The 27773-nt window shown below is 43.1% G+C and overlaps 1 protein-coding gene and 2 non-coding genes across 9 annotated transcripts in view; 1 reads left to right on the top strand and 2 right to left on the bottom strand.

Moving 5' to 3' along the window:
• Nucleotides 1–4597: 4597 nt before the first annotated feature.
• On the bottom strand, nt 4598–4669 carry TRNAE-CUC (transfer RNA glutamic acid (anticodon CUC)). Its single transcript has one exon. It is a non-coding gene; the product is annotated as a tRNA-Glu (tRNA).
• A 1534-nt stretch (nt 4670–6203) lies between these two features.
• Nucleotides 6204–6275, bottom strand: TRNAE-CUC (transfer RNA glutamic acid (anticodon CUC)). The gene has a single exon. It is a non-coding gene; the product is annotated as a tRNA-Glu (tRNA).
• A 5381-nt stretch (nt 6276–11656) lies between these two features.
• The window catches only part of NCOA7 (nuclear receptor coactivator 7), a 95961-nt gene continuing 79844 nt past the window's right edge, over nt 11657–27773 (top strand). For 4 of the 7 annotated variants that reach the window (XM_072997063.2, XM_072997050.2, XM_072997055.2 and 1 more), the window contains exon 1: nt 11679–11818. The gene's annotated coding sequence lies outside the window, so the exon portion shown is untranslated. Of the gene's footprint in view, nt 11819–27346; nt 27432–27773 lie in introns of all 7 variants that reach the window. The other 3 variants (XM_078383381.1, XM_072997040.2, XM_072997047.2) reach the window with 2 other exon arrangements.

Genomic DNA, 27773 nt, shown 5'->3' with positions numbered 1-27773 from the left:
ATTGGAGCTGGCAGAACCAAGGCAAACCTAAGAAAATGAGATTTTCTCACTGACACAGTTCCTAGCAAATAGGCTACTTCACACTTATGTCAGTGTACTCTATGCCCCTCAACATGTACAGTACTATGGAAGTTGTGATGCTAGCTGCCCCAAATGCGCTTGCTACAATAATATACACAGAACAGTGAAAGTGTTTGAATTTTATAAAGAACAGCAGTAAAGGATTATGATTGTAATTGTTCTTATATTTTATCTTTAGCTGTTCAAATTTTTTATTCCTTTGGGGATTAAAAATAAAAAACAAAAAAAACTTTTTCATTTACATATATCCTATTAATATTTTATAGGTAATAGTCACAAGATTTTACATCCAGGTATACCACCAGTTAGTGCTACGTATGTCACATGATTTTTATTTATTTATTTATTTATTTATTTATTTATTTATTTATTTATTTATTTATTTATTTATTTATTTATTTATTTATTTATTCGATTTATACCTTGCCCCTCTAGACAGAGTCTACTTGGGGCTGCTTACAAAGAATTTATTTATTTATTTATTTATTTATTTATTTATTTATTTATTTATTTATTTATTTGTTTGTTTGTTTGTTTGTTTGTTTGTTTGTTTGTTTGTGATTTATACCCCGCCCATCTGGCCTAAAAGGCCAGTCTAGGCATCTTCCAATGAATATAAACAATAAAATAATAAAAAGTTACATAAATCATATTTATAACATGCACAATACAAAAATAGAACAAAAATAAATAAGGGAGAACAAGAGAAAATCAAGTGTTAGCTGGAGGGAAGGCCTGAATATATAGCCATGTTTTTAGTTGACTTTTAAAAGTGCCCAAAGTAGGGGCCACGCAGCTCTCAGGAGGGAGATTATTCCAGAGGCGAGGAGCCACTGCCGAGAAGGCCCAGTTTCGTGTCTTTTCCTTCCACTTTAGATTTTTAAAAGGCTGCAAATTGGTCTGGTGAGAAACTAAGGGGAGGCCTACCCGGGCCAATTCCGGATAGGTCGCGCACTATACGGAATAATTCCGCCTGCTGATTTGAAGCTTCGCTTATCCGGTTAGCGAAGTATGTTCGACAAGCAGCCTTTACCTTAGACAGGTAAAGGTTAGTAGCGACCTTGACAGCTATCCAGTTATAATCCGTTGGGGTTTTTTTCCATCTACACTCTAGCCATCTCCTCATATGCTTCAGTGCTTGGAGGTCCCGTTTAAACCAGGGCGCTGGCCGAGCCCTACGCAGGAGAGGGCATTTAGGTGCGATCGTGTCTACAGCCCTAGTGGCAGCGGTGGACCAGCTGCTAACCAGAGCCTCGACAGGAGCGCCAGCCAAGTCCACCGTAACCCCTCTCATGACATCCTGGAATCCAACAGGATCCAGTAGTCTTCGAGGGTGGACCATAGAAATAGGTCCCTGCTCCCTGCGAGGGGGGGAGAGCCACTGCGAGGTTACATTTTACCAGATGGTGATCTGACCATGGCAAGGGGACTGACACGAGGTCAGTCACCATCAGCTCACGCTCGCTCCAATTGGTGGAAAAAACCAGGTCCAGCGTATAGCCACCCACGTGGATGGGGACGATGATGTGTTGGACATGTTTAAGGAAGCCATGGTTTCCAGGAACTCAAGAGCTGGCCTAGTGACCTCTGCCCCCGCATGCACGTTGAAATCTCCCAAGACCAAAAGCCTCGGGGATCCCAACAGTACCGCGGAGACAAAGTCAGCCAGCTCCGGAAGGGAAGTGGCTGGGTTGCAGAGGGCGCAGTAACCCAGCAAAATCCCAATACCATCCCTGGCCCCTGTCAACACGTGGAGTGCCTCTAGACCCAGCCTTACCACCGAGGAGCTCCTGGTAACCTCTAAGATGGATTTGTAAACAATGGCTACTCCCCCCCCACCCCTCCAGTCTACCCTGGTGTTGGACGGCATAACCGGGTGGACAGACGAGAGCCAGGGGAGGACCCCCCTCCCCGCCAATCCACGTCTCGGTTATGCATGCCAGGTCTGCATCCTCCTCCAGGATAAGGTCGTAAATTACCTGGGCCTTATTGGACACAGACCTGGCATTCAACAGCACCAATTTTAGAGGAATTTTAGAAGAATAAAACATTATAAAATACAATCAAATACAATCATATTTGATTTTATTTGATTGTATAGTGTCACCAAAGTAGACAAGGCTAACGGTGTTAAAGCAACAGTATAAAAGGAACACTGGCTCTGTGGCTGGGTTGGTGCCTCTGTTCCCAAGTTGAAACGGCCACCTAAAACTTAGTGCAAGGGGTTTGGGGTGGTTGTCATTTGGAGATGGAACACACAAGAGAAAGTATATGAGTGCCTCACAGGCTTCCACAGGACCAATGCCTCAAGTGAAACACCCTGTCTGGAGAAGTTTGCCTGTTCGATTGTTCAGCCAGCCCAATATATATTGCTGCCTGGCCACTAAATGGTGTCCGACCCTCATGTCAAGCTGGATAGCACTAAATGCTAACAGAGCTGTTTTGGCCAATAAGGAAAAATAGCCCCCCTGCCCTATCTGTAATAATACAACAATAAAACAATTTGTTGTGTTTTCATGGCATCAGCAGTTTCCTGAGTCAACACCTCACCATGTCCTAACAGCAGGGCAATCTTGATACTTGCCAATATTTTATTTTTCTCTGCAAGGCCTTTTCAACAAAATGTTGTTGATATTAGTACTACATATTCTTTATTTATTCACAATGTTCTTTACCTTATTCTTAAAATGGTACTTAACATGTGTAAACTGCTCTGAGATTTCAACTTATAAATAAAACTGAATTCAGAACAAAAGAAATGGGAGGAAATGAGGGAAATGAAGGCAGGATAAACAGGAAAAGTATTATGTTATTCTTTTCCTGTCTCCACATTATTCTCACAGCAAACCTGAAAAGTAAGATATTATGTACTTATTTGTTTATTTCTGTATTTTTAGTTTTGTTGTTACTTTTTGATTTGTTCTTTTATTTTACCTTATTGTTTATTAACCGCCCGGAATAGTACTTTACACTAACTGGGCAGCATGGAAGTCCAATAAATAGATAAAGGTAAAATAGGCAAAAACATAACAACAAACACAAAGATCTGCATGAACTGCATGACTGGATAAGGTCTGATACTAATCCCATATATACACAGGTCCTCCCACAGTAAATAGACCAGTGACTTGACCCAGTATGGTATGCATGCAAAGCAAATCTGATGATATGCATAGACCTATTTAACACACAAATTTACAGGGAGAGCAGCTTTGACAGTTTGTTGCAGCAAAAGCCCAAATCCTACTGGTGTCTGCAAAACACCAGTGGGATTCCAGTGCTAATTAATTGCAGCTGATGGACGAAATGGTGAGGCATGTCTTGGTTACAGGCCTGGTCACAAGCCCAACTGGGCAACGGAGTAGTGCCCTGGCATCTTGTCCACTAGGTGCCAGAAGCAGCAGCATGTGATGGAGACTGTGTGTAAAACACAGCGTTCTGGTCAGAGAGTCTAAAGTAAAAAGTTCCATTGGTGTGAGTTTTTATGGACTGCAGCCCTATGCTCACGTCTAAAATACCACCAGTGTTTCATGTTGAACAACCATGATCTGGTCAGTACCTAACTAGGATCTAGCAGGACTGCACTAGATAGGATATAGGGCCTGAAAGAGTTCCTGTCAGAGCCTGAAAATATTTTGAGGACTGCCGGTCCCAGAATCGCCTCGTCAAAGTGGGAAAAGCAACGTTTCCAAGTTCAGGTCCCTTACCAGGAAGTTTAAATGCCTGTAGCTCTGTTTTCAGAAACCCAGGCATCGCCGGGCACGGCTGCTGTGTGGAACTCCAGAAAAGTGGGTGAGATACTGTACGTGAGAAACTCAGACGTCCAACTACGACGAAAAGCGGGTGAGAAAAGGGCAGGCCGCCCCGTTCCTGGATCTTCAGCACCAGCGGATTACGACGGAATTGTCCCGTTGTGAGGGGCCATTGTTTTCTCACAACATAGCAACCGACCGCCACGGCCACAGCGAGACAAGAGGCAGCCTGGTCTTCACTCACAGGAGCCTTGCACGAAGTGATGTGGGGGAAACTCCCGAAAGCCGGGGGGGGGGGGAAGCTCGCGTTCATAGTGCAATGTTTTATTCTGCCTAAAATTTTTACCAGTCACGAAAGGCGGCATCTCTTTCCCCCCCCCCAAAAAAAATCAGTAAATCTCACTAGGATAGCCCCTCAGCGGGCTGCTGCTGAACAGCGACCGAGGAGGTGAGGGGCTGTGGGGATGGTGAATGCTAAATGGAATATCTGCACCCACAGATTTCTGACGGTCTTCAAAAACCACGCAGAATCTAAATCACGGTTATAACATGGTGGGAGAAAAAGAAAATAAACGTGCAATAGAGTGGAGTATCACCCCCCCTCCTTTTTTATTTTTAGTCTTTCTTTGCCTTTTAAAAGAAGTACTTCGTTTAAAAGAAGTACTTGTTACAAGTATAAAACGAGAGAGAGAGAGAGAGAGAGAGAGAGAGAGGACCAAATATTACCCCATTATTTCGTGGGTTCAAGTTGGGCAAAACAAAGCTTCCCTGACCGGGAATCGAACCCGGGCCGCGGCGGTGAGAGCGCCGAATCCTAACCACTAGACCACCAGGGAGACGACAGTTTACAGCTTACTTCTTTTTTTGTTTAAGTGAAGAGCTTTTATTGGTTTCTTCTTCCTAAATCTACCAGTGCAAACTGGCCCGAGTATATTTTCGTTTCCTGTGCTTAGAGGCTTTCCCAACTAGCCCACAGCGGCTCGCCTGCAGAGCGGAGACGCCAATTCCCGACTCGTTAATAAAGAAGGCACACAAACACACACACACCGCTTGTCACTATTGACGCTTGGATTTAAAAGGGGGCCGATGAAGGAATCTGCCTTCTTCTGCAGTTTAAATCTGGGGAGGGAAAACTATTAACCGCTCCCAATGTTTTGGACGACAAATTCCATAACCCCGTTTCTGGGAGTTAGAGCCCCAACATCGAGGGGAGGGCTAAAGGGTTCTTATTGTTTGAGCGCCCGTTTCTCGGTACTGGAACCCCCTGTCAGCAGGAGGAGCGGACTCAATTTCTTAACGCATTAAAGGAAACGTGGAGCAATTTTTTTTTAAAAAAATGAGACCTTTTAACTCGTAGGAAAGTGTACTTCCGGGATCACTTCGGAAGGCAGCGCGAAATCGGCGCGGGGGCTCCCAGGAAAAGCATGAGAGATCAATGGCAGAACTGGATCATCGCTGCTGCGACTTAAAAGCGCCACGGGCGCCGGTCCTCAAAGGCAACTCAGACGGCCGGAATTCCTGCTCTTTCTAACTCGGGCCTCGATGGGGGATGCGGGGGGGGGGGGAAGAGAGAAATCTTTAATCGCTACAAGAGTTGCCTGTCCACGAAACGGCTAATGGAGACATAAAAACCCCTCAGAAGAGAGATCGCTAGACCAGCTTCCAGGCTAGAACAACCTTGGGGCACAATAATCCCGAGTCCACCTTTAAGCGCCAGAGGCTGCTGTGTTTTTGTTGTTTTTTTGTCCCCAAAGCAAAATCTAAACAGTGACATAGAAAGACCAAGGGGAAGGCTGACGACTCCGTGAGGATCTGGGCCGCCTTTTGCCATCTTCAGCTCAAGGAATACTTCAACAACTCTGACAAAGCATGTCTGAAGAGGCGAGTTATAATTCACAAACGCTCACCCTGAAATAAACATGTTTGCGCCACAATACTTTCATTTTTGTTGTTGCTGAAACAGACTAGTATACATACTTCTCTGAAAAACTGTTTAGAGAAAATTTCCCTTATATTTTTCCTTACTCAAGGCACTGCACTTTCAATAGCTTGAACAAACATCTCTGCTAGGACTCCCAACAGGGGTGGTTGCCTGACAAAAAACATCCCCACCAGTGCCTAGGACTGGTAGAAAACCGAACAAGAGCGGACTTCCCTTCCGCTTCCCCATACAGTACTCACGTGAAGGGGAGCTTAAGACCCAGTCCCATCCGTTAAGTGGGGGTAAATCCCACTAAACCCAGTGCCACCTTTTTCTGGGAACACATACACGAGAGCTGTGGCGGCCTGTTTTATTAATACCTGTTACCATGCAAGTATTATAAAATACATTAATTTCTGTAATTGGTAGGTAAGGTAATAAAATTAACTTTCCCTGACCGGGAATCGAACCCGGGCCGCGGCGGTGAGAGCGCCGAATCCTAACCACTAGACCACCAGGGAAACTGACAAATGCTATTCAGCTAAGTTAGATATTGCATATCAATGTTACCACCAGGGTAAAGGAAACCAGCTGATTCATAAATTAAACCTGTTAGAAGTTTTGTAATAATGATACACGCCTGAAGTTGCAACAACGTTTTTCTATCTCCTTTAAAAAGTAAAACATAATCTTCCAACTTTCAAGTAGCCGTGTTAGTCTGTGCTTGCGCATTGAGCAAAAACAAAAGAAAAATTAAAAATAAGGAAGACAAAAATGTTGTGGCACTTTTAAAGCCTACCTACTATATTTTAATGTGAGCTTTCGTGGATAAGTCCACTTCCTCAGCCACTTCCGTTTATAAGAAAACTTTCGAAACAAGATTGAGAAACCTGGGGCCCTTTGTTTTTGAAAGACCATTCCCATGTTGAGCCCTGACCACTAGAGGTCAGTGAAGCAGGCTACTGCAACATGGATCTCGAATGCCAGCAAGTTCTTTTAATTTCCACTCATGACTTAACATGAACTTTTAGCCATGTTGCAACAAGGAAGTCACGTGATCTTGACAGCTGCCTTCTGTCAACACACAATTGCATTCCAGACCTGCTAAATGGATTGCTGTGCCTTGCTGCTTTTGAATGTGTTCTTGGTGCTGATTTTTTTTAAAACCATTTTATTGTGACATTTGTTTGATCCTTTTAATATTTGTACTCTTCTTTTTAGCTTCTAAATATTGTCTTTTAGTGATGTAAATCATCTTGGGTCTTTTTTTTTTAAGAAGAAAGGAAGGGTAAAAGTATTTTAATAAAAAAAAACCAAATGGGACCCTGAGAGATCACTTAGCCGAAATCCACAGTTTCTAACATTATATGTTTGTTTACGTATAGAAGACAGCAAGCATGACCTTAGGTGTGATACTGACTGTAGGCCTATAGCAAGGTAATGTGCTATATAAACATAGGTTTATACAAGTTTATACATAGGTTTAATACAGAAACAACAATCTTGAGACACTTTTAAAGACACACAGGTACTGTTCGGTATAAATGTTCATAGACTTGTCAATCTATTGCTTAATAGCTCTATTCTTATTCTTTAAGGGCAGCCAGAAAAACAGAAATTCAACAGATAAATGTTTTTCAAGCTGTTGGAGATAATTGGTAGGAAAAAAACTGAACTAAATTTATGTGTGCCAGATATCTTTTGAAAACAACAATAGGATAGTAGGAAAATTGAAGGCCTCTGTGAATAAAGATAACAGAGATGTGTGCTGTTTAACATATGAAGAGACTAACTAAAACTAATTTACTTACTGTTTTACAAGAATCTCTGCTCTATCTTCTCATGAAATTGAATTATGCCTGTAAAAATAAGGCTGACAACCCTCATTTCATATCTTGTCAGTTTTCATTGCTGGCTGGATACTCTGCCCCATTCCCTCTTCCACTTATGGACTCTATGGCCAAGATGTAGCCTTAGTCCTCATTAGGCCAAAAGAAACTTGATAATAATAATAATCTCTCTCTCTCTCTCTCTGCTTCCAGCTCTTGCATGGTGAGGCACTACCTTTATATTTGGACCGAAGTGCACGAGTCACTTGAGATATGTTGATGGTAAATACTTGGACAGAGAGTATCCCATCCCACGTCCTGCTCCCAGACATCCTACTTATACCCTGTAAAGTAGTAACGAGCTTATTCCAGAGTAATTTCCAGCGTGAAGTTGGAAACAGTTCCTGGGCTCCACACAACATGTAGATCCAGCTTTCAGCAGGTTCAGCTTTTCCTCCTCCTTGAATGATAAGCCACACCTATCAAAATGTTTCAATTTCAGTTTCTCACTTCTCTTAAAAGTACACATGGACTGGACCACCATATTTTTCCAACAGTTCCTCTCTGCTACACTCCTCTTTCTTCAGGACACAATCTAACCTTGGAAAGCCATCTCTGTTATTATTAGAAATATATATAACAGAGAAGATGTATCCAAGAAAGGAATGAAGAGGAAATACAAAACCGATCCTGGAAAAAACCTTGCTTTCCCTCCCTCCTCTTTCAAGGTCTGTTATAAAATAAGCAGTCACACTCCCTCTGACAGCAAATGTACTATCTTATTTTATCTGTGTTTTGACATGGGTGGAACTAGTTGTGTGCTGCATCCGTTCTGGGAACAGAACCTAAGCTGCAGCAGGAAGGATGCAAACACTTTAGAAGGGGTTTCTAGTGCCAAGTCCCAGCTCTGGAATACTTAGAAGATAGTTCCTCCGAGCACAGAGAAGGTTCTGCAGACAGTAAGAGTCTCTATTTATAAGTCTCCACCTAGACAACCATTCTTTCCTCCATCCCACCAAACACACAAGGATAATTCAACTCTGTGAGGATCTGGGCCTTCTTTTGCCATCTTCAGCTCAAGGAAAACTTCAACAACTCTGACAAGGCATGTCTGAAGAAGCGAATTATAATTCACAAAAGCTCACCCTGAAATAAACATGTTTGTGCCACAATACTTTCATTTTTGTTGTTACTGAAACAGACTTCTGAAAAACTGTTTAGAGATAATTTCCCTTATATTTTTCCTTACTCAAAGCGCTGCACTTTCAATAGCTTGAACAAACAAAAACTGAACACGCATGGTTTCTTCAGCACAGTAATGCAAACCAAACCATATACCGAATATGTGCCTTTTAACAATAAGGTTTAAATCCATCAGGGGAAAAAGACAGTGCCATTTATTTTATGCATAAGTAAACAATTATAACCACTGTGGAGTATCTAGCATTAGGGGCAAGGGCTTCCTCATTTTATGTTATGCCTCCTGGGCAACCTTCAGCTCACATCTTCTTGCAGGAAGAAGTAGACAAAAAATTGTTTCTTCGCTATGTTAATTTTTAAGAAATGGAACTGCTGATCTTGAGCCAGACATTCTGGAGAGTGAAGTCAAGTGGGCCTTAGAAAGCATGGCTAACAACAAGGCAAGTGGAGGTGATGGCATTACAGTTGAACTATTTAAAATCTTAAAAGACAACACTGTTAAGGTGCTACACTCAATATGCCAGAAAGTTTGGAAATCTCAATAGTGGCCAGAGGACTGGAAAAGATCTTTATACATCCCAATCACCAAGAACGGCAGTGCCAAAGAATGCTCCAACTACCGTACAATCACACTCATTTCACACACTAGAAAGGTTATGCTCAAAATCCTCCAAGGTAGGCTTCAGCAGTATGTGGACTGAGAACTCCCAGAAGTACAAGCTGGATTTTGAAGGGGCAGAGGAACTAGAGACCAAATTGCTAACATGCGCTAGATTATGGAGAAAGCCAGAGAGTTCCAGAAAAACATCTACTTCTGCTTCATTGACTATGCAAAAGCCTTTGACTGTGTGGACCACAGCAAAATATGGCAAGTCCTTAAAGAAATGGGAGTGCCTGACCACCCTATCTATCTCCTGAGTAACCTATACATGGGACAGGAAGCAACAGTTAGAACTGGATATGGAACAACTGATTAGTTCAAAATTGGGAAAGGAGCACAACAAGGCTGTATATTGTCCCTCTGCTTATTTAACTTATATGCGGAATACATCATGCAAAAGGCCGGACTGGAGGAATCCCAAGCCGGAATTAAGACTGCAGGAAGAAATATCAACAACCTCAGATTTGCAGATGATACCACTCTGATGGCAGAGAGTGAGGAGGAATTAAGGAACCATGTAATTAGGGTGAAAGAGAAGAGTGCAAAAACACACACACACCAAAAAAAGGTCTGAAGCTCAACATCAAAAAAACTAAGATCATGGCCACTGGTCCCATCACCTCCGGGCAAATAGAAGGGGGAGATATGGAGGCAGTGACAAATTTTACTTTCTTGGGCTTGATGATCACTGCAGATGGTGACAGCAGCCACGAAATTAAAAGACGCCTGCTTCTTGGGAGGAAAGTGATGAGAAACCTCAACAGCATCTTAAAAAGCAGAGACATCACCTTGCCAACAAAAGTCCGAATAGTCAAAGCTATGGTTTTTCCAGTAGTGATGTATGGAAGTGAGAGCTGGACCATATAGAAGGCTGACCGCTGAAGAATTGATGCTTTTGAATTGTGTTGCTGGAGGAGACTCTTGAGAGTCCCCTGGACTGCAAGGAGATCAAACCTATCCATTCTAAAGGAAATCAAGCCTGAGTGCTCATTGGAAGGACAGATCCTGAAGCTGAGGCTCCAATATTTTGGCCAACTCATGAGAAGAGAAGACTCCCTGGAAAAGACCTTGATGTTAGGAAAGTGTGAAGGCAAGAGGAGAAGGGGACGACAGAGGATGAGATGGTTGGACAGTGTCATCAAAGCGACCAACATGAATTTGACCCAACTTCGGGAGGCAATGGAAGACAGGAGGGCCTGGTGTGCTCTGGTCCATGGGGTCACAAAGAGTCTGACACGTCTAAACGAATAAACAACAACAAAAATGGCACTTCCTCTGGGTTCTGCAGCTGGGACCTTGGCTAGAACGGGAAAAGTGTACTAAAAACTAAAGAAAGCGACATACAGTAATTTCAGCAAAACCTAAGAGACGATGATGTATTAGCTCTAAAAAAGGAGAAATAACCCTCCAGATATGGTCAGCTCCTACTGACTCCAGCCAATAGTTTAGGTTGATGGGAATTGTAATCCAGTTAGCACGGGCGAAGGTGCGGGTTCTCTCCCAACTCCATCTTCTGTGGAAGCCAATGATAAAGGCATAATATGTACTACACGCCTGTAAAGCATGAAGTATTAATGACAAAAGGCGATTAATTAATTACCAATTGAAATCTCTGTTAGACCTTCCGGCCACACAGCCGGCTCTGGGTGACAAGAAAAAAGAAAGTTGGTTGGTTTTGCTCTCATTTTTGACGGCGAGCTCTTGAAAAGTCCTCCCTTTTTGCTCGTCTCCTCTTGTGAAAGTGCTCCTTCCTCTGTGGCGGGGGGGGAATGGTGTGGGGGGGCAGCGAGGGTCACACGGCTCCGCCGGAGTCGGCGGCCCTAATTCAGCTGGGAGGGAGGGAGGCCGAGCGGGGAGCGGTGCTGTAGCTGGCTCCGGCGAAGAAGCGGATTCTTGGGGGATTTGGCGGCCGAGCCGGGGAGGGGCGGGAAGGGGAGGGCGGCTGCGGGGTGCGTCTGCGTGCCTGTATTGCGCGGGCGGGCGCGCCCCCGGCCGTGTGTCTGCCTGCCCCCGCTTGCGGGACCATGCTGTGGCGGCGGCGGCGGCAGCGGCTTTTGTCCTTGCCTCGCCAGCGGGCGACCGGAGGCGGCAGGCTTTGGATGGCCGGAAAATCCGCAGGCGCTGCGGCAGCCGGGAAGCGCGCAAGCCCTTCTCCTCCGGCGGGGCTGCGGTTGTAGGTCCGGCCGGGGGCTGGCTTGCTCTCTGCTGCCCCGACTCTTGCCGAGGCTGGAAGTTGCCGGGGCTCGTGGGAAGATCTCCTTGGGGGCATCTTGGCGAAGAACCTGCCCGGGGGGGCCACCGCCGGCCAGAAATGCCCGCTTCTGGGCTGAAGCGAGCAGCTCTCCCTCCTTCTCCTATAGGAGCTTACTATTAGGTGGGTTTTTCCCCCTTCTCGACTAGCCTTCGGGGGCGGGGTAGTCGCCTGTCTGCTTTTTAGAAGCCCCCCCCCAAATTGGGAGCATTGGGAACCGCGAGGTGGTGGGGCACAAAACGCCATCGGTGGTAAAAATGCTGCAGTCGCCTCCGCGCCTCCCCCCCCCCCGTTCCTAATAATGAGCTTTGTAGGTGCGCCCGAGGAGAGAGACGAGACGGGAAGGGCCGTCCGGGCAGCCGGAGAGGAAGCGTAGAGGTCGGGCTCATTCGGCCTCCGGAGCCCGGCTGCCCAGCGCGCCAGAACCGGGGAAGCTTGTCTCCCGCACGGGCCCGGGGGCTGCTTGCCCGGAGGCGAGGCCGGGCAGGCTCCGGCGCTGTGGGTGTGGCCACGGCGGTTCCCTCCGGGCTGGGTCGGGCGGTGGAACTCATCGCTTCTTGTGCCGAGGGATGCAATCACGACATGATTCCCCCGGGAAAAGGGGCAGGCAAAGACCTGCATTTGGTTGCCTCGCAGGCCTGAGGAAAGCTCGCAGCCCGCCCCCCACCCGCAATATCGTGCTCCCGCCCGCCCCTTCATAGGCCTTCAGCACTGTCAGAAAATGTTTGTTTACACCCGGTGCCCAACCGAAATGCTTCGACCTGGGGTTGTAATTTGAGGGGGAGGAGATGTGGCCGTAACCTTTATCGCTGTTTGGGATTTCGTTTGTTTGTTATGAACTTTTATCAGGAAGCTACTGATGTGGGCCAGAATTTAATACAGGGTTGCATTAATGACTAATGAGCAATATATGCCCATATAGATATAGTAGATATTTTAGTATGTTCAGCAAAAGTCTTCATCATGTATATTGTACAGGAGATCTACAATTGCTTTATGGACAAACAAAATGTACTTCTAAAGAATAAATGGATTGTTTTGGACTCCTCAATATCACAACTCTGGCATCCTCCTCCCTCTCTGTTCCCTGGCTGTTCTTGGAGGTTAGGGTCTGTGAGTTTGACATGGTGGAGAATGAGGATTGTATAATATGGACTAAAATTCAGTAGGAAGTCCCAGTTGGAGTAGGCCCATTGAGACAGTGGAAATTTAATGAGTCAACATTTCATTGATTCAGTGGGCCTACTCTGGTTGCAACTTAATACTGTACTGGATTTCAGCCACTGCGTTGACAAATTGAAGAGGGAACATGTAAATGTGGACTGATTCCATTTTGATGGACTGTTCTTTATCCAGCATTTGGAGGCATGCTAAAATAATCCCCAAAGGAGCCACATGAGCAAAGGTAAAATTTGTAAAAAATTGAATTGGACATTTCTTTACCTAGAACCACACTCATGAAAAACAAAAGAGCAGCCGCTCTTTTAGAGCTAAACAGACAAGGTAGGCAACCTGCGCTGAATCTCATGTAGACTTCATCCTAGAACTGCTGGATAGCTCAGTGGTTTAGGTATCAGAGCCAGAGGTTGGGAGTTCGGTTCTCCACTGTGCCACCTTGACAGGGACTGGACTCCATGATCCATAAGGTCAGATCCAACTCTGCAGTATTAAGGTCATAATTCCTCTGCAGGTGTTCTGTTCAAATCAATTGAGGCTTCTGTGTGGCAAATCTGGCCCTTTCCCAATAATTTACTTGGCACATGCAAGGGAAAGGAAGAGAGAAAGTGTGATGGTTAGCTAAGCAAGGCCTTCTATTCCTTAGACTCTTTTGTTGTGCACCATAGGCTTCAGTTCTGACCACCACTGCTATGTGGACTCCCAGTGTTTCTCCAAGAGAATGGAGAATGTGGCCCTTGACAGAAAAAGATTTCTTATCCACAGTGTAAGTAGTCTGTTAAACACAACAATATAATTCTTGCTTGCCAACCATAACGAGCCGTTTGAAATATTTCACTTGCATGCCAGCATACTGGGCACCTCAAAGTTATGTCTTTACTCCTTGGAAAATTTCAGTTCCAAGACGAAGGCAGCAGAAGCAAATAGTAACTTACCAAATTCTAGTTTGAAGGTCATAACTCTATATCAAAATGCAGATTTTACAAATAACTAGGATAAAAGAATGGTTTTCTCCATAGTAATCTACTATAAATGTGTGTGTGTGTTTGCACACACATATATCTATATACTACTACTGCTACTACTACCACCACTAACAACAACAACAAGAAGAATACTAGGGTGCTGTCAAGTCACTTCTAATTTATGGTTACTCTTACTAGAGTATTCTAGGTAGAGTAGTAGTTCCCATATTCTGGGAGCATCGAAGGACTGTGCAGCTTGTCCAGGGCCACACAGACCGGCTCTTCTGGGATGCACAGTGAGGAACTGAACTCTTAACCTCTGGTTCTGCAACCAGACACACCTAATTCACTGAGCTATCCAAATATGTATGTCGTATGTACTATATAATACACACACGTAAGGTATACCATATCTATAAGTATGAAAGGAAATTATTTTATATAATTATACATATATGTTTAATCAGTTTGCTTTGTACAAGATAATAAAATGCTATGGTTTCTCTCCATGAAAAAAGGTAATCATTCCATCCAGCTTTTTCCAGAATGCCTCTAATCCTCAAGGATGAACCATGCATTTCATGTTTTCAGATAGACAACTCATTGTGCTACTAATTAAAAGACATTGTGCAGCTGTTTGTTTTTCCCTTTTCTCAGTTTTTAATGGTAAGGAAAAACACACACAAAAGAAGGGATGGGAAAATGCAGGTTGTAAATAGAAGACATCATCATCTATACCAGTGATGGTGAACCTATGGCACACGTGCCATAGCTGGCACACAGAATCCTCTCTGTGGGCACACGAGCCATAAGTTGCCATAGAGAATTACCCATCTTCCAATCATGGATTTTGGCACTCCCCTCTGCTGCTGCAGTGGTCCAGCAGAGGGGTGCAATGGCGACCATTACCGGTCAAGCCCAATGGGGGATTGGAGAACCAGTATTTCTTTGTTAATACCGCCCATAGGAAATTTTTTAAAAAACAAGCATTTAACCCTTGCAGTGCAAGAGCAGTTGTTTTTTCTAAACTAAAACCTCAGCATTCGGGTTTTAATTGCAGTATTGGCACTTTGAAATAAATAAGTTGATTTTGTGTTGCAGTTTGGGCACTTGGGTTCAAAAAGGTTAACCATAACTGATTCTATACTGTCTGTGTCTTGAAACAAGGCCATTTAGTACTACAAGCAAAGGCTGACAGTATCCTATATTTGCCTGTAACATTTTATTTGTTTATTTATTTTGCATTTTTTTAAAGGGAAGAAGTAAAAAAAAAATTAATCCCACAGGCTGTATTCTAATTTGTGATCAGTTAAGGAGGATCCATTTCATCAGTTGGCAGGGGTCACAGAGCAAGTTGAAAGCAAAGTAAAGCAAGCCAGGTATATTTTCCCAATTAAAATATTTTTCCACCAAACACAAAGTGCAACAATTTCTGGGACTGCAGAGTTCATATAACAGCCCCACAAGATGCAAAGCTCAGCTCACTTGCACGCAACAGCTTCCCAGGCTTGATGGAAAGAAATAGTGTATCTACATGAAGGAGCAGAATCAAGGGACACAATAGAATGATAGAAACTGATTGAAATACAATTAAGTTAGGTCAACACTGTACTGTACAAAATTCATTTAAGTCCACTTAAAAATAACAATCTTCACTTCCTTTTTCATGCTGTAGTGTTTCCTTGAAATCCTACATTGTAGTTATACATGTGACATGGCAGTCTTAGAGAATGGAGAAGAAACAGAAAATGTTGTGTTTCCTGTCTTTGGATAGTCTGTTTTAAAAGCTGTTTGCCTTTCCATTAATATATTTGGTACATAAATATGTATGTATAGGTTTTATAAGTGGTAGTATATACATGTAGAACTATGTTTCTGTTGTAGTAATTCTTTAAATAAATAACTGGAATGTTGTTTTAAAATTGAACATATTTGCTAACTGATTATAATTGCTTGAAATTATAGCTACGTGTGGGTGTGTACCTTGTTCATCTGTGTATCCTTGAACAATATTTAACAAGTACTTTGAAGAAGGTCATCCCAGTTTAATGCATGTGTAAATATTTGCATGCCTTAAAAATGATATCTCTAGATTCAGTTACTAGAAACTGCAGCACCAAAGCATAGAAATGTATGAAGTAAGCAAAGTGAAGCTTTCTTCCAGGTTTTCATTGTGTTCTTCTCTGTAAAACTTAAATGGGTAACACTTCTGTAAAGATCTTTCACAGGTGATTGTGATTGCATGCTTAGGGCTTAGAAACAACTGGAGTCCTTAACAACAGTTCATGTTGATTGCTTTCATTCTGAATCCAGATCCAGCGAAATACAGTAGTGTTTTTGTTTGCTGAAGAGTAGATGAGTGTCACTTGACATTTGTAAGAATACATCAAATAAACATTCATCATCATTCAAGGTGAAGGATTTGGAAGGTCTGTGAAGTTGTCTTAACCGTGGCTTGATCAGTGTATAGATAATGCTCAAGCATTTTTAACAGAAACCATATTTTGAAAGTCCACTAGAAATCATGATTTCACATTGTTTGTAGTGTGGCTGACTCTTAACTGTGACTTATGTTATTTGTACATACTTAGTCATGGTTATGGGAATCAGTAGTAAAGTTTTTTTCACTAAAATGTGACATGTGATTTATTAAAAAATACGAACTCAAGAGTGTTATTTGTGAGCACAAGTGTTTTGTAGAAGATGAGGATCCATCTGGTATTGTCTGCTGTGAGGCTCTACAACTCATCCAGATGGTTAGGGCTCACAGTTTGAAAGGTAACTCAACACTTGAGGGTTGAACAACAGAAGGGAAAATGTCAGCAGATGTAGCTTCTTAATTTTGCTTGTGTTAGGAGGGGAACAAAGAACCACCCAGAATAAGTTGTAGATCAACTTCTCAGATGTGGGAACTGCTGGTTCACTATTATATTGTTAGACGGAGATTTCTTGACTCATCCAGTCAAACACTTAGTCCAAGCACCAATGCCATAGTCCCACCCAAAGTTGATGGCAAATAGAAATAAAGGTGTCCAAACTGGAACATAACCAATAGAAGTTAGATCCACAGAGTCTAGTGATCTGTTGGACATCTGCAGCTTCCTATGGCATTTTTATCGGCTCCACTCTAGTTTAATTTTCTCTGAATTCCTCCCTTCCCAGAAAGTCCCCTTAAGCCTTCTAGAGTGTGTATGGGGCAATTATTACATGTTTTGCTCTCCCCACTACCTGGCGCCTCCCTAATCCTTGAGACTCCTACATGTACAAGACACCTGTTTAAAATAAGTTGTTTTTCATTAAACCTATTTTTCATCTAAGAAAAACTCATTGCAGCAATCTTTATAAAAATACTACCACTCTTTTAAAAATAGGCAAATTCTGATTAGGATCAGAAATTACAGACCATAATGTCGTATGTACACCACACACTTTATTTTATTTTGCTGAGTTGTAGCTGTGTTAGTTTGTAAGCATTCCAACAAGAAAGACAAAACAAAAGCAAAAAAAGAGAGAAGACATTGTGGCAATTTAAAGACTAACTGTTACAGGGTTACACCATGCACAAGGAGGAGAGAAAGAAAAAAAAGGCCAGGTTCTCTCTCCGCCCCCACCCTCACAGCTACCTCCAAAAACCTGCCCCGAAATGCAGCAATAAAACACTTAGTTCTGGGCTGACAGCCAGGATTAAAAACAAGGTTTTATAATCATTTTTAGCATGGTGAAGAAATGGTTGCAAAAAGTGGAGTGGGGGTGGAGAATGGGAAAGTGGCATCTTTTCTGTCCCTTTCAGAAACCTTCCCAAACCGCAGCCACTAGTCTGTCTGATCACCTAAGTAGCCCTGGAAGGAACTTGCTCCAGACTCTTGGCTGGAGACCTGAGGAAGACAGCTCCTTTTAATGAGATGATGCAATGACAGTACATTTAGTGATGAATTTGGTAGCTGTGTTGTTTGGAATCCATGTATTCCAGCTGTGCTATAGGCAACAGCCCAGTAGTCAGGATGGTAGAAGCAGGCGTGAGTGAGTAGGGAAGAGGGTGTGTGTGAGTTGGCTTTATTTTGCTAATGAGCTCCAGCTGCAGCATGATTTTTTTTTTTTTTGCATCTCCATGGGCAGTAATGAGACCAAGAGGAAAGCCACCTTTATGCCCCAAAGCTAAAGGTATGCACACATTTTGGTTCATTAACATAGCAAATGAACATTTTCTTGTCCTTGGGTTCTGCACCTCATCTGTGAAATGGGAGTAACATTGTCACATTAACAGGACCTTGCCTTGCAGAGCTCAGAGAAGGATCATTAACATCAATAAACACCACTACATTCCCTCAATTTAAAAAAATAAAAGGGGCTTGAAATAAGTCAGAGGAGAGATGGGTGAATGAAATTTCATTGACAGCTTTTGGCTTGAGGAATTTTTCTCAAGGATCCACCTGTAGTCTGCAATGGCAGGACAAAGGAGTACCAGGCATGTGTTCTGGCAGGTTAGTCTATGCTGTGCTAGTCCAGGGATGTTAGATTTGCAGGCTTGACCGGAGACATGCAAAGGATATTCTTGGAGAGTTGCCATAGTTCAGGTCAGTATCACTGATGTTTGCTGTGTCATTTCTAGAATACTCTATGTTGGCCAATAGCATTGCAGACAGTGTTCTACTGGCAGCGCCTCCATTAATCAAATCATAGAGACCTTTAACCAGAAGGTAGTTGTACTGCTGTGTTTCATAAGAAAATTGATCTCATTACTTGGAAATTACTCATTGTAAAAATGTCAAGGGTGGGATGGTTTGGCCATATTTGAATTTTTATTGTAGCATGCATTGAATGGCATGTCTGTCTTATGATTTTAGTGTCAATTGTTGAAATTAATTTAACTACTTATTGATCTGCTGAGTAGAGTGCAGCTATCTGACAATATAGGTGCCTGCAAAAATGAGAGAAACAAAATCCTAGATAAAATATAAAATAAAATAAAAACCCGTTGAATTTAACACTTGAGTTAATCATGTGCTTGATGTGATTATAGGCTGGCTAAACTTGTTTTCTAGAGTAGTGTCTTTCCACTATATTCCATTGTCTTGTCTCTCTCCATTTCTTTAGTTTATAGTCTAAATAAATAGTTAAGGTGGATAATTGTCATCACATTGTGCGGCTTCCCAGTGGTGTGCCTATGGCTTGCTTAAATTTCTGTACATCAGTTTTCCACAGTCTGGCACTGTCCATAAGTGTTGGGACTAAAATGCTGCCATTCCCAGTGGTGCTGAATGGCCAGGGTTTGTGGGAAAAGCTTTTGCAGAGAGCTAGAGCAAGACAGTGGGGAATATTTTGGTGCTGAGAGTAGAATTTCCATTAATGCTTCTGTCAGTCCTGCTAGTTTTGTGAATTAGCCCTGACACCAATTGTCATAAGCGGATGTTCGTTTGAAAGGTATTTGTATGTTCTGTGCCGTCAAGTTGGAACTGACTTACAGGAACCCTAATAGGGCTTTCAAAGTAAGTGAGACATTTAACAAGTGGGTTTTCCAGTTCCACTGCCCCAGTGAGTTTCCATGACTGAGCGAAGATTCAAACCCTGTTCTCCAGAGTCCTAGTCTGTCACTCTATCCATTACACCACAATGAGAGTCGCTAGTTTGAATTAGACTCAGTCATATCAGTCAAATGGTGAGCTGGCTTGTATGTAACACGACAATTTAGCATTTATGAGCATGGGCCACAGTGAGCTTTTGTGTGTATTTCCCTCCTCCCTGCTGGCATGGAGTAATTTGGAAACTTTTGCTTCTTTTTTAAATTAATCACAGCTTAATATGTATTTGAACCTGAGCATGCTAGTTTACCTGTAGGCTATGGTTTATTAAGGTAGTTCTATTTCAACGATCCATAGTTAAGATTGCTTATGGCTTGAGGTTCAAGTGATATGCAGAATTGCAGTTCATCTAAAATGGAGGTGGACGTTACTGATCTCTTCGTGCTGGAGAAGCAGGAGAGAGCATGTGAGCCTGACACTCATTTTTGAGGAACCACAGGTTCCTTAGCTTCAGTCAACTGCAGTACACTCTACCTGGATTGGCTGCAGGTCTTGAACAAAGAAGCACAAATAATCACATGAACTGAATTTTGCAGGGTGCATAATTTTTTTAAAGCATCCTGCTTGTGAGCTATGGACATTTCAGAACAAGGAAAATAGGACAGACCAACATGATGAGGGCAGACCAAAGGGAAGAAAATTATGTTAATAAGCTCTAGTACAGGTACGTCTCTTATTCGACAGAGGTGAAGAGGATGGCAGCTCGTGATCCCACCATTTTCTTCCTAAAGAAATACATGCAGGGTTTTGCTTTTGGGTATCACTTTTGTATTTCAAGCCAGAGAGGCATAGTACAGGCATAGCCGCCTACAGTGCTTTGACACATCAGGTACCCATGTTTTGATGTTTTCAGGCACTGGCAGTCGGTGCCATCTTGCCTCTCTCCCACATATCATGCTATATTTTGTTTGCATTGTAGGCTTTCAAAACGGAAATACAATGGCAAAGTAATCTTTTGTGGAGAGTTTTCACTGAGTTTGGAATGTTCATCTTGTTTCAAGGCACTTAAGGAACAAGGACACGGGAATTGGGTAGATATGGGTCTCCATGGGAAAAATACATGGTTTTATCACTTGTGCTGTTTCCTTAACCACAGTTAATAAATAAATAAATAATGTTTTTTTGAAAGGAAACCGTATGCTGCTCTGAACATGCTAGCCATGGCATGAGGCAGTACTGATGGAATGGCCTACCAAACAATTAGAGCAGGGGCAAGAAGCAGCTATCCTCTGGATAGTTTTGGCCTACAACTATCCTCCTCCCTAGGATGCATAGCCAATGGGGAAGGGCCACAGTTGCCCACACCTGCTTACTGGTAAGCCAGTGTGGTGTAATAATTATGTTGTTGACGTGGGCCTTGGAGTGGGCCAGGAGCTGGTTTCTGATTCTCACTGTGGCATTAAATTTACTGGGTTTTGCTTACCTTGTTGTTGTCTCGCATCAACACAGGGTTGTTGTTGCGAGAGTGAAGCATGAAGAATAGCCATGTACACAGCTCACTGGAAGCTGTCATACAGTAAATTACGAGAACCCATAGCCCTTCAAATGTTTTTCTAAAGCCCCAAAACACCATCCATCATGGCCTATAATAAGAGAATGTGATAGTTCCGCTTCCCCTGGCTTATCAGATAGATTGCTGTCGCTACATGGGAAGTCTCCATGCCTATCAGATATTCTTGATGGCAAATAGCAGTATAGCCTCAAGGTTGCTGATCTTGAGGTAAGCCTCTCTGAATGTTACAGCTGTGGTGTAACACTATTGCAGCACAGAAATTTTATCAAATATATTGTACGTAGAGTATGTAATGGGTACAACTGTGTCTAAGTCACTGGCTTGTATTTTTCTCCTCTCTGGCATAGAAATTGGGCCAAGCTGGATTTCTGCCAAACAAGCTGCATTACAACAGCAATATGTAGTGCAAGGAACATTGAAAGCAAGTTGTGTCTGTCCTTTACAATTGTTGAATTGTGAACAGAATAAAACAGCACTTTCCCTCTTGGGACCGATTTAGTTGCAAAACAGGGCCTCCTGTATGTTCCCTGCATATACTAGTGCACTGATGACTCTGACTGTAATATGGCTCTAATAATCTCTCTCCTGTGGCATCATGGTTGTTACTTGAATAGCAATACGTTTTAAGGAGGAGACTCTGCATATGCATTCCCTTTGCAAGGGGACACAAACATTTCCAGTGGGTTGTTGTGGGTTTTTTGGACTCTTTGGCCGTGTTCTGAAGGTTGTTCTTCCTAACGTTTCGCCGGTCTCTGTGGCCAGCATCTTCAGAGGACAGGAGTAGCACTCTGTTCTCTGGTGCAGTTTGTTTGGGAGTTGAGTATTTATGGCTGTGGGATCAGCTTTTGTCCTTTTCAGGAGATGGGTGATTATGGTGATCAGTGTGTTTTTGTTGTGGGTGTATTGCTGTGATAAGGAGAACAGATTATCTGTCACTGTGATTGATGGGTGTCTTTAGCTGGTCTTTTGTGTGTAGTGATCACGGGTCCTTGTAACTGGGTAGAGTTCATTGAACTTTTGCAGACTGTATTTTTCAGTGCTGGGAGCCAAGCTTTGTTGAGTTTTAAACTTTCTTCTTTTTTGTTGAAGCTCTGCTGGTGTTTGTGGATTTCAGTGGCTTCCCTATGCAGTCTAACATAATGATTGCTGGTGTTGTCCAGTATTTCAGTATTTTGAAATAGAATTTCATGTCCAACTTGTTTTAGGGCATGTTCAGCTACTGCCGATTTTTCCGGTTGTTTTAGTCTGCAGTGTCTCTCATGTTCTTTGATTCCGGTGTGGATGCTTCGTTTTGTGGTACCAATACATACCTGGCCACAACTGCAAGCTATACAGTATACTCCTGCAGTGGTGAGGGGGTCCCTTCTGTCCTTTGCTGACTGTAACATTTGTTGTATTTTTGTGGTGAGCTTGAATACTGTTTGTAGGTTGTGTTTTTTCAAAAGTTTCCCCATGCAGTCCGTGACCCCTTTGATGTATGGCAGAAATACTTTATTTGTGGCTGTTTTTTTTCTTTATTTTGGTGTTGTTTTCTTGGTTTGATGGCTCTTGTGATTTCATTTTTGGAGTAGCCATTTGCCTGTAGGGTCAAATTCAATTGGTTGAGTTTGGTGCTGAGAAATTGAGCTTCACAGTTCTGATTGGCATGGTCTACCAGTGTTTTGATTATGCCTCTTTTTTGCTGTGGGTGTTGGTTGGAGTTTTGTGTAGGTACCAGTCTGTGTGGGTGGGTTTTCGCGAATATGTTTCCAAAACCTTTGTGAATACATTTCCAGTGGGATTTAACTTTGCATATGAGGGAGGTAGACAAAGGGCAGAATAGGAGACCTGCCTTCTGCAGCTTTGGGTCACGGGGCTGAATGCCCTTGTATATGTGTAAGCTAAGCATCATACAGATAGGTAGCTTGATTAATACTGTATGTTCCATTTGAAGACTTTTTCAGACTGACAATAGCTCTCTCAGAAAATTTGTTGTGTAAAGCATGGAAGAAAGCACCGTATTTTTCGCTCCATAAGACACACCTTTCCACAAGACACACCAAATTTTTAGGAGAAGAAAACGGGAAAAAAATAATTTGTTTTCTTCTCCTAAAAATTGGTGAGCCTTATGGAGAGGTCCATCTTATGGAACACATCCTAGAACCTTTGGAGGCTAGCCCTGCCCCCCCCCGGGGTCAGAGGGGGCGAAATCGCCAGCTTCTGGGACTTGAGGCTTGGGAAGCTTCAGAAGAGTCCCAGAAGCTGGCGATTTCCCTCCTTCTGGCCCAGTGGGGGGGGGCAGGGTGAGCCTCCAAAGGGTCCTAGGGTGTGTTCCAGGACGCTTTAGAGACTCACCCTGCCCCCCTCGGGGGTCAGAGGGGGCAAAATCACCACCTTCTGGGACTCTTCAGAGGCTTCCCAAGCCTCAAAAGACTCCCAGAAACTGGCGATTTTGCCGGTGATGGCCCTGTGCGGGGGGGGGGGGGAGGAGCGTGGCAAGGATCCTGGGAGGCTCCCTTGGACCCTTGCCATGCTCCCCCCACCTCCCCACGGGGCCAGGGGGGTAGAATCGCCAGCTTCTGAGAGTGTTTGGAGGCTTATCAAGCTTCCAAACACTCCCAGAACCTGGCGATTTCGCCAGGGCTGGCCCTGTGTGGGGGAGGGAGCGTGGCAAGGGTCCTGGGAGGCTCCCTTGGACCCTTGCCATGCTCCCCCACCCCCCCACGGGGCCAGGGGGTAAAATCGCCAGCTTCTGGGAGTGTTTTGAGGCTTGGGAAGCCTCAAAACACTCCCAGAAACTGGCGATTTTGCCGGTGCTGGCCCGTGTGGGAGTGGCAGGAGCGTCGCAAAGGTCTGAGTGAGCTTCCAGGACCCTTGCAACGTTCCCCCCACCTGGAAGCTGGCGATTTCGCCGGCGCTGGCCCCATGGGGGGGTGGGGGAGCCTCGCAAGGGTCCCGGAAGGCTCACCCGGACCCTTGCGACGCTCCCCCCCACAGGGCCAGCGGTAATGAAATTGCTGCCTTCGGTCCATAAGATGCACGGACATTCCTCCCCACATTTTGGAGGGAAAAAAGTGTGTCTTGTGGAGCAAAAAATACAGTAATTCAAATCAATTTGAATACAGTTCAAATGAGACCAGAATAAATTACTAAAACAACAAGGGAGACTATAAGAAACATTTAATTTTTTTTTCAGAAGTTAAAAGAATATGTATTCTCGAAGACTTTTACAGCCGGGATCCGATGATTGTTGTAGGTTAGGGAAGTTGAAACATAGATTCTAACCAAATGTCTAAAGCTTAAGAGGGCTGGAGTAAATATCTTTAGAAATGGGGTTCCAGATGTTGGGTGCTGCAACAGAGAAGGAGTTTTGGCTCCCAGCACTGAAAAATACAGTCTGCAACCCTGTCTCTTAAGGAAGGGGACATTGATGCCAAAGCAAGTTGGCGTTACATGAAGCAAATCCCTCCGATTTTGTGGTTCCAAATTGTTTACGGCTTTAAATGCAAGAAACTGCACTAGAAAGCCAGCACAGATGGGACACAAATTCAGTAATATGACTTATAAAGTGGGCTCCAGATATCAGTTCAGCCTCTCCATTTGCACCAACGGAAGGTCCTAAATGCCTTTTCAAGATGCATTGTAGCAGTCAGGTTTGGTTGTGACTGAAGGATGATTAACAGCAGCCAGATAGGCTTTCTTCTAGAAGGGGCACAGCTGTACCTGCTAAAGAAGAAAGAAGTGGCATGTTGGGGTTCTAATAATTGTGTTCTTATAACTCTGACCTAGTCAGTGCAATCCCTTGTTGCCATTTTGTAGCACACAAATGAGTGTGCACAATCTGAGATGATCCTTTGCCACCACCTACTATTGTAGTTTTAACATTGCTAATTGTGTACCTGGATTCCCAGTGTGGTGTAGTGGATGAGTGACAGACTAGGACTCTGTCGAACAGGGTTCAAATACTCACCTAGTCATGGAAACTCACTGGGGGGGGGGGAATGGAACTGGTAAAGCCACTCCTTAAATGTCCTACTTACCTTGAAAGTCCTATTAGGGGTGCTATAAGCCGGTTCCAACCTGGCAGCACAGAAACACATAAACAATAATGTACAATGCTGTTGTTCAGCTAACTCTGCGTTGAAGCTGACGGAATGAGGTTTGATATCCAGGTTTCTAATGTTAGCAACTGCTTGCTTTATGTATAATTTCTATGGGCAGCTTTTAAAGTAGTATCTGTAGCTGCAATCAATCACACTAATGGCTTGAGTGCCTGCAGGCTGAAGTACTAGCTGTTGCACCAAATGCTAGTCATGGCTGGTTTGTCATTGCTCTCCATGGTGGCTAATTGCAGAAGTGCAGATGACTCAAGTGATTCTGATTATTACAGATTTTTAAACATGCTAAAACTTTGGGCTAAATCCACTAGTTGGTCTTAATATTGTAGAACTACAGAATGAATGGGACTAATATTTGCAGTAATGTGGGTCCTATTGTTTCATTGAGTCTGCAGTACAGTAGTGGATGTGGCCCTCAGTTGTTAAATAGCTTGCAGGCAACTCTCTGAAATGAAATAGGCTGGAAAAGCAGAATAGGGTATTTTTTGTTTGTTTGTAATTACAATTTTCAGAACCTGAGATGCTAAGAACCTGCAAGAGACATCCCCAAATGTGCTAGACAGCAACTTCTGTCATCCTGTAATCCAGCAAGGGCCTATGTGTCTGTCATTTTGCCAGATGTGGAGTGCACGAGGCTGGTGAAGTCTGATGGCAAATACAATAACCTTTGTTTTCAAAAAGATTAAATAGCTCTGCTTGTAGTATACATGACCTTGTGGGATTCTGGAGGAAGATATTTGAGAGGTGACTAAGGCTCTGAAAAGGCTTGGTGCCCAGTGACAGTTTGGTGGCTGGTGAGTTTAATGAAGAAAGACAGATGAGCCCAATGGAGTTCATTTGATTAAGCAGTAATTGAAACGAGAGTTACTGTACTTTAGGGTGCAATCCAGAGTGGAATTCAGTTGAACTTTGATTAGTTAGGAAGGTAACCAAGGCCTTTTTTACATGATGTGGCTGACCAGAATTTCCTGTCTCCTCAAAGAAGGTATTTGAACAATTTCAATTGTATCCATTTGTGATAACAGGTGGCCAACATTGTCAAAACCTGCCCTGTGTTCTGTATGAACAGTTCTAGATTTATGGGATTCGCTTGGGCTGGAAAAAAAGTAGATGTGACAAGAAAAGGGAGGTTGTAATTATAAGACAGTCTTTTTATAACAGAACACTGCTCTTGTAGCAACACATGAGTTTCTTCCTGCAAGTGTTGTAAACCTGTGATTCTTGTTTATTTTTCTGGGCAACTTGAGGAATTTATGAAAGTAATGTTTACTTTTAATCTCCCGTATTAATGTATCCTTTGCCAGCCAGATTTGTATTGGAATTTGTATTGGAGGTTTTTGCTTCCTTGTAGGTTATCCATGTAAGCAAGAACTCAGATTTACCAGAGTTCTTGCTCACATGAAGCATCTACATGTGAACATAAACTTCTCTGTCATCCCGTGAAAAAAGCAGTGATATGGGTGTGTGTGAATGGGATGAAGTGCTCCCTTCTAATAGCAGAGTAAAAGGGTGTTTATAATACGTATTAGATCCATTAGGTTTGGTGTATTCTCAGTATCTCTCCAAAATGATAAGATAGCTTTGAATGGAGTGGATAGATAACAAATCTAAATGAGGGATTGGGAATGTGTGGCCTTACAGATGTTGCTGGACAGTACCTCCCATGATCCCTCACCATGAGCTCTGCTGACAAGGGCTGATGGGAGTTGCAGTGCAAAACTCCTTGGAGAGTCACATAGTCATTACATCTGCTCATTCATGGTTTGTTACCTTAGAGCCCCCAGAGATTGTTCAGCTGAAACTCCCTATCATTTCTGCCCATTCACCATAATAGAAGGGGATAATGAGAGCTATAGTCCAAGCTTTCTGGCACACCACTTTTGGAAAGGCTGGCAAAAGGGGGGGAAAAGGTTTTAGTTGGTGTAATACTCAGGTTAGTGCAGTGTATATGTATGCATGAGAAAATTCAGAATGTCTATTGTAGCCATCCTGAGTTTTCTCAAGTTGCAGTATTTAGCATTTTGTTTTGCTCTCTGCGTTCTTCCTTAGTACACACTGCACAGTGTGTTGGAGTTAAAGTTGCTATGGAAACTTTAACTTTTGCTTTACAGTGTTGATAATCTGTGTGAGGTTTAGCTGCCTCTCTCTTGAAAAAAACATTCTCCGTGCATTTCTGAGTTGCCATAGTAGTAGTTTTCAAGTTCTCCTCCCCCTCTTTTTGGCATACATAATTCATTGCACCATATGGTGGAGACCTTTGTGATATTTCATTTCCAAGAGGTAGACAGGTCTCCACAAATGTTTTAAAAATTATTTTGCAGATGCCTGTCATCTAAGAACCTCCATTGGCTGCAGGATGTATGTAGCCTGAAGATGGTTTTCTGTCATTTTCTCTTTACATTCAAGGTAATAGCAAATGGCATATTTCATATTTAATGGTTTTTGAACAGATCTGTTGCATGTGTACGTAACAGAAATTAATCTCAGCCAAGGCCCATGCAATTTGTTCCAAGAAAAGGGGTCTAGAATTGCAGTTTTGTTTTCAGAGTATAGGAATTCAAAGCAAGTTGTTTTTTTTTTAAAAACTGAGATATTATTTTGTTTACTTGCAGTAGGAATCCTTGATGCATCTTTGAATTGGCTTAGATTGTTGTGGCCTTATTCAGCCTTTATATGTGGGAGAGCATAATACGCTTGGAGGAGAGCCCTACTGTCACTGGATATACTTATGTACTGAAACCAAAATCC

Source organism: Pogona vitticeps, chromosome 1 (genome assembly GCF_051106095.1).
Source record: "Pogona vitticeps strain Pit_001003342236 chromosome 1, PviZW2.1, whole genome shotgun sequence".
Classification (NCBI taxonomy): domain Eukaryota; kingdom Metazoa; phylum Chordata; class Lepidosauria; order Squamata; family Agamidae; genus Pogona; species Pogona vitticeps.
This window is presented reverse-complemented; position numbering and strand designations above follow the sequence as displayed.